This window comes from Coptis chinensis, chromosome 2 (genome assembly GCF_015680905.1).
Source record: "Coptis chinensis isolate HL-2020 chromosome 2, ASM1568090v1, whole genome shotgun sequence".
Classification (NCBI taxonomy): domain Eukaryota; kingdom Viridiplantae; phylum Streptophyta; class Magnoliopsida; order Ranunculales; family Ranunculaceae; genus Coptis; species Coptis chinensis.
In genome coordinates, this window is record NC_141457.1 from 102,708,934 (window position 1) to 102,715,407 (window position 6,474).

General features: G+C 33.9%; 1 pseudogene across 1 annotated transcript; it reads right to left on the reverse strand.

The window, feature by feature from the left end:
- Window positions 1-2,011: 2,011 nt before the first annotated feature.
- On the reverse strand, window positions 2,012-6,135 carry LOC147519821 (endoglucanase 3-like; annotated as a pseudogene). The gene is made up of 4 exons (XR_015214301.1): window positions 4,649-6,135; window positions 4,085-4,461; window positions 3,427-3,818; window positions 2,012-3,155 (listed from the first exon to the last, which is right to left on the reverse strand). The product of XR_015214301.1 is annotated as an endoglucanase 3-like (transcript).
- Between the last annotated feature and the right edge of the window lie 339 nt (window positions 6,136-6,474).

Consider the following 6,474-nt stretch of genomic DNA (forward strand, 5'->3'; position numbering starts at 1 on the left):
ATTTGAGTTCTGAGCAATGTATATGAAATTCTTAGTTTATGGAAACCAAGGGCATTTATGCATTGAAAAAAGCAAATATGTAAGCATCGCTGGTCTTCTATTTTCATGTCCATGTTGGTGGCATATACATCCTTTTTGCCATGGGTTAACCTGGATGACGCATACATTGAACTACAATTGCTTAAAATACAGTATTCAGAATCAGTCTAAACTTTTACAACATTTATTGTACTACAGAAACTCATATATGGGATTATCATTCCATTTCTGACAGAGTTTAACTTATTCATATGAAATTCATATATAGGAATAAGTTAATCTCTCTAGTTATGCCTGATTAATGAAAATACATTTTTTTTTTTTTTTTGAAATATTTAGAGGGTTAAGACAGACTCACACCAAAGTCTTACAATGCTCGAATGCTCATCAACCTCAAAGGGAACCTAGCCTGTAGGCTTTTGCCAATGCACCCATTTTGAGGAGACCCAACAACCTCCACCTTGTCCATGAAGACTTACTTTCACTCTTCGGTCCACCTAGAAAATGCATTGTTGCCTAGAAGTCTAACGCCTTCTAAAGCTCTGGGCAATCAAAAAGATATACAACAAGTTAGCTAAGCTAGATATATAAATAGATGCATAGGAATCAAAATGAGAAAGTTAGTTTAAGGTACATAGTGAAATCTCTACATACTATATGCTAATGTTGCAATGCTTAATTAAGATTTGGTTATTTTGGTTATTTGTTTTTAATTTTTAATGTTGTGATTGGTCCAAAGCAAGGAACAAAATATTGCCGATATATCCGATATATATCAGTTTTTTGGTACACCGACATCGATATATTCAATATATATCCACCAAATATTGAATTCTTTTTTTTCCCGATATATATCAGAATTTCCGATATAATGATATATATCGACCGATATATACGATATATATAATATAAATTGTTGACTTTGACCGATATTGTTGACTTTGACCTATATATTGTCGATATTTCGATATAATCAACGATATTTCCGATATATCGACATACAAAACAAAATTTTGACTGGTCACAAAAAAACTAGATATATCCGATATTTTCGATATATATTGGTTTTGGGTACACCGATATATTCATCGAATTTGATATTTTGATAATTGGTCCAAAGTTCTAAAATTCAACTATATATTTTCTTATGACTCCAAATGCCAATAAAAAGCCAAGAAGGTGATTGTCAAGCTACAACCCCATAAAACCCATGACACCATGAATTGGTGAAAATAATAACATTATCACAATGGCTTAGAGAACATACTGCAAAGATAAAGAACTGGCGAGATTCTGAGTACCCATAGAAAACCCCATTTATGTGATTGTCAACTTAATGCCAAGTTGCCAACTAACACAAACAAAACAAAAATGACAAAATAAAGTTTGGCATGTATGCAATGGGTAAGAGAACTTAACATAACACAAAGGTAAAGAATATGCGACTTACAATAGTAATTAATCATCAAACATTTAACTGTTTGATTTCAACGGTAACAAAGGCATCACAAAGTCTGCTGCTGATAAAAAAGAGAGAATTGGAAGAATTTGATTGATGTTAACTACGAATATAAACCTTTAGTTACACATTAATACAATGTGTTTATTACAATTTGATATATTATATGCACTCCTCGCATGCAACTTACTTTTGGAATCTTCATTAGTTTGTCTAAAATATCATAACGCAGAGTTAAATCACAAAAAATTAAACATAAATATACAATTAGCAAATTTAGAAGTCATCAATCTCAACTTTCTGATGTCAATTTTAAATGACATTAGAAAAATAGTGTATCACATGACTAAAAACTTTGATGGATTCTTACCTAATGGAGCTCATTCTCAACATTTTCAGAATGAATCTTTAGCAAGGCAGATTAAGAATTTAGAGAAGGTCTCTGAAGATAATGATAGTCCTTGTTTAGATGGGAGATTTTGAAAATGGAGTGATCGCTACAGAGGGAGAGAGAATAGCGTTTTTAGGGTTCTAAAAATCCTTCATGGAGACATTTATAGAATTCAGGTACAAATTAACAATTACATATACATTCAACTCCATTAAGAGTAACATAAATGACTTTCAAATTCTAACCACTTGTAAACAACAAACATTTACCAATTCAGAAAGGACTTCCAGGATCACCACTAAGCACGCTAGGTTCCTTGCTTAAGGGCAGATTGATACTTAGAAATATTAGTCCTCAAATGTCACATAGGCCTTTGCATTATGGAACACCTAGTAACAATATTATGACTGAAACAAATGAGAATAAATCATTAGGAATAAAAATGGGCATAAAGACTTTGAGAATGAGCAACACCGCGAAGAGTCTAGTGTAAAACTTTCTACATAATCATATTATAAATTAAAAGTGAGATATTAAACTACAACATCATCAAGACCACTATCAATGATGAATTCAGTACTTCTGTCAACTAAATGCTTGATGGTTTTCAAGGCCAATAGTTATTATTTTGTAACAAAGGACTCTAATTCCACAAAATGCAAGATCCCACTTCTCAAATCTACCAAATAAGCACTAACAACAACCCAAAAGGCAAATTGACAAAGTGCGACTTTTTAAAACTTAAACTGACTTGTTATTCTGATCTAGACCACCGACAACAGCACCAATCAAGATGTTAGGATTAGGATTAGATGAATAGAAAAATGGTTAAAATCCACCATCGCATCCTATAGTTTGTGGGTGGCTTATTAAGGAGGGCAAAGAGGATCCCCTGTGGTGAAATCTCCGTGGGAAGTCTGGTCCATAACCTACCATATATGACATCCTTAAGGGGTTCTCACCAAGAATATAGTCAACTTGCACATGACATAACAATGGTTAGTCTTAAATTCATGCACCAAGTACCAATAATATGTATACATGCGTTTGCGTATGCCTTCTTTAAGTATACACAAACATATGTAAGTACGACATGCCTGCCTCTTTGCCAGGTTCCTTAGGGTGCTTGGTGTGACCAACATGTTCCCGCAATTAAAAGTTCAGCGTGTAGAGAGCATGTATTTTGCATATGTATCGAGTAAGAAGGTTAGGTTATCGATGTAACATATTGAAGATTGCTTTGACTTAGTTTGTACATGAGACTCCCTGCAATTCAGATCATTTTATCATTAGCTAGTTATTGGATGGAAATTACTAAGAGCAGTGGACTACATATAACTTGTTTTAAGGGCCTATGTTCTCTCTTAAAGAACAATAATTACACCTTGTTTCGATTTTTTTGCTCCGTTGTTTTGGTCTCTAAGTGCCAAACTTGTATTAGTTTTGAATTGTTGGAACCATTTTAGTGGTATCTGAGCACTGATCAGTGATGTTCAATCCAATTTCCAAATTGTGATAATGCAATGACCTTTTATACCTCTGATGTATGTTTGCTTGTAGAGGGAGAGTTCGGTAGAATTTTGCACATGAAATCTTCGGCTTGCAGTTTGTATTGCTCAAAGGACTTGTCCTTACTCAACAAAGCTCGGTAAATCCAATCAAAGAAATATGAAAACTGTTAGATCGATGATTCTTTAGCTAGCTTCCTATTAAGACACATTTCACTTTCATATCACAATAGTATGTATGATATGTTTTTCTATTTTTCTTGAAACTTACTCTTGATAGAAGAACACTTGCTCCAGCAAATTTGTTATCCCAACTAAAGATATCAGTTTCGTCAATACCCCCTAATGATTTCAATAGATTGAGATAAGAAACATCATTTGTTGCCCTTGGCAGCCAAGCAGCTCCCCATATTAGCTCATCCTTGTAATTTAAACAATCAAAAATGTTAACCATAAGAGAACAATCGTTTATGCTTCAAAGAAAAGTGGTAATATATTGTCATTTACGTTGGGATTTTAATCATTTGTAATAGAAATAAGATCATTTTTTCAGTTAGTGCCCCTTTACTCAATGTTAATGTTAAAAGTTCTTTCTTTTAGACCATATGCCTTTAGTGGAATGAAAATTTAAACAATTACCTAATATAAATATTGACAAAATATGTTAAATACATATAAACTTCTTACCTTGTATCCCGAATATGAGCAGTAAAACGGGTACACAGTTGAACCAAGTGAGTCACTATATGCACCTCTGTACTGCAATGCGACTACAGAAACAGAGTAGACACTTCGAACTGTGTCCATGTCCTCTGGCCGCTCCTAACACTTGTGATCAGCATTAGGATCACCAACTCCTACATAAAGCTTGCTTGGAGTAGCTGTACGACACTTGAGAAGGTAGTCTATTGCCCACCGAATGGCACCTCTAGCATTCCTAACTAGCTCCCCAGGCGCCCACCATATTCCAATGTACTCCATGACAACTTAGTAGTTGTGAATGACATGGGGAAGTTGAACTTAACATTGTCTCCAGCATAATAGTAACCACCTCTTATATCAACCTAAATATCCAGCAGAGAAGATGTTAGAGATACAATGTCTAGCAACAACACTCTCCGCATAAACTGAATATTTAGTACAAAGACAATGTGGAAGGAAACTCGTGATTTTAAGCAATAAGCACTGAATGCATGATATTACTAAGGGAGAACCGGAGAAGTAAACAAAAACAGCAACACAATGACGTACATGTGCAGCCAAGCCATCAAATATTCTGGAATTGGACCTCCATGTGAGTTCTTGATCTAGGGGAAGGTTTCCAGACCTTTGTCCCTGAAAAAATAAGATAACTTTGGATAGAGCATCCTCGTATTTGGGATACCCATCAATCTGAACACCAAAGAAGAAAACAAATAAAAGTAGGAAGAAGAGAGACTTGGAAGTTCCCCTTCTTCCCTCATCCATTGGTAATATAGTTTTTTTCCCGCTAAATAGGTAATACAATTAGTACTTTAGGTACATAGCAGGATCCAACTATGATGCTTATATATAGAAAAGTTGGGAATCCCAATCACTAATGCAAAATCAAGTTTTTTACTCAAAAACATCCTTTCTCTTGCGTTTGGAACTATTCTTATTAATGGATGAAATATTAATCAAGCAAACCTCTTTAATCAGCCCCAAGTTGGTAAAAACATATAAATGTTTCATGTGCTCATGCATCAAGTTTCATAGGTCATTGGACATTGCATAGTCTCCTTATACTACTATATAGAGTCAATGTTGAATATAGAATCACCCAAGGATCTTTAAGAGTTTCAGTAGCAACCATATGGTTCTTAGCAATAAGGATTAACAATTGAAAACCAATTACATCAATCTAAACCTTGTTAAGTACATAAAGCAGCAAGCCGGCCATATGGTTCTTGGCAATAAGGACTAACAATGGAAAGCCAAGTACATCAATTCTGAAGAGCTATGGTACCTTAGTTTTCTACTGTTGAAATGATGCAGCTAGATTGATCAAAGAACGTACTATGTGGGCTTTCAACCCCGTTCAAAGGGCCTTCTTTACAGTTATTTAATGTATAAGATTAATGCACAATTTATTTATTGGGTGTTGGGTACCTCCTGGTCCTAATACTTCTAATGGAATTGCTCTTGATCACTAACTGATGTATCTGCAGATAATGTTGAAACTCAATAACATGAGTCAACCACTTCCACATATAGTAGTTAATACCTTCCACCATCTCCAAACCATATGGGTGGTGCAGTGGACACATCCCACAATATTGTGTTTAACATTTTACATATATACAAAAAGAAAAAAATAATAATAATAATAATAATAAATGATAGGCCTAACTTAACGCATTTTAATAACATGGGTTGAATATCTATCATAGACTTATAGGTTCAAAAAGCTTACCTGATTCATTTGCATTGAATGAGAATGACACTTCAGAATCTTCCTTTGCCATTGCACCCCATGGATCAGTATAATTGAATTTCAAAAAAAATCTTATGTAGTAATAGTTTCTCTTTCCTATCTCTTCTTGACAATTACCTACATTCTCAAATTAAAAATTTGCTAACGGTGTTATGCACTCATTCTTCTAATTTTTATTTTGGAAAATACAACATGTAACGGGATTATGGATTAGAATAGAATACATCTTAGAATTCTTTGACACCAATGAACCAACATTGTAGTTCATCTCAGAATTCTATAAGAGAATTTTGTTTTTTCAAAATGGAAAAAATAGATATATAAATTGATTAGTTACCTACCTGAAATTCCAGATTTTGCAATGGTTCTTTGGTTCTTGACCTCTTTTGTCATTCCAATACCGCGATCATAAATGGAAAGAATTTTCTTTTCTTTGTCAAATTCCATCTACATCAGTCCATAAAATTCTAAAATAGAAAACCAAAGAGTACTCTGTGTCGTACGATGTTTGTGAAAGGAAAAAAACCAAGATGTTTGTATAAATTATAACTAATTTTAGAATTTCAGGGAGATATGTAAAGAGACATATACCTGTCTGAAATCCCGAACAGTGTCTGGAATG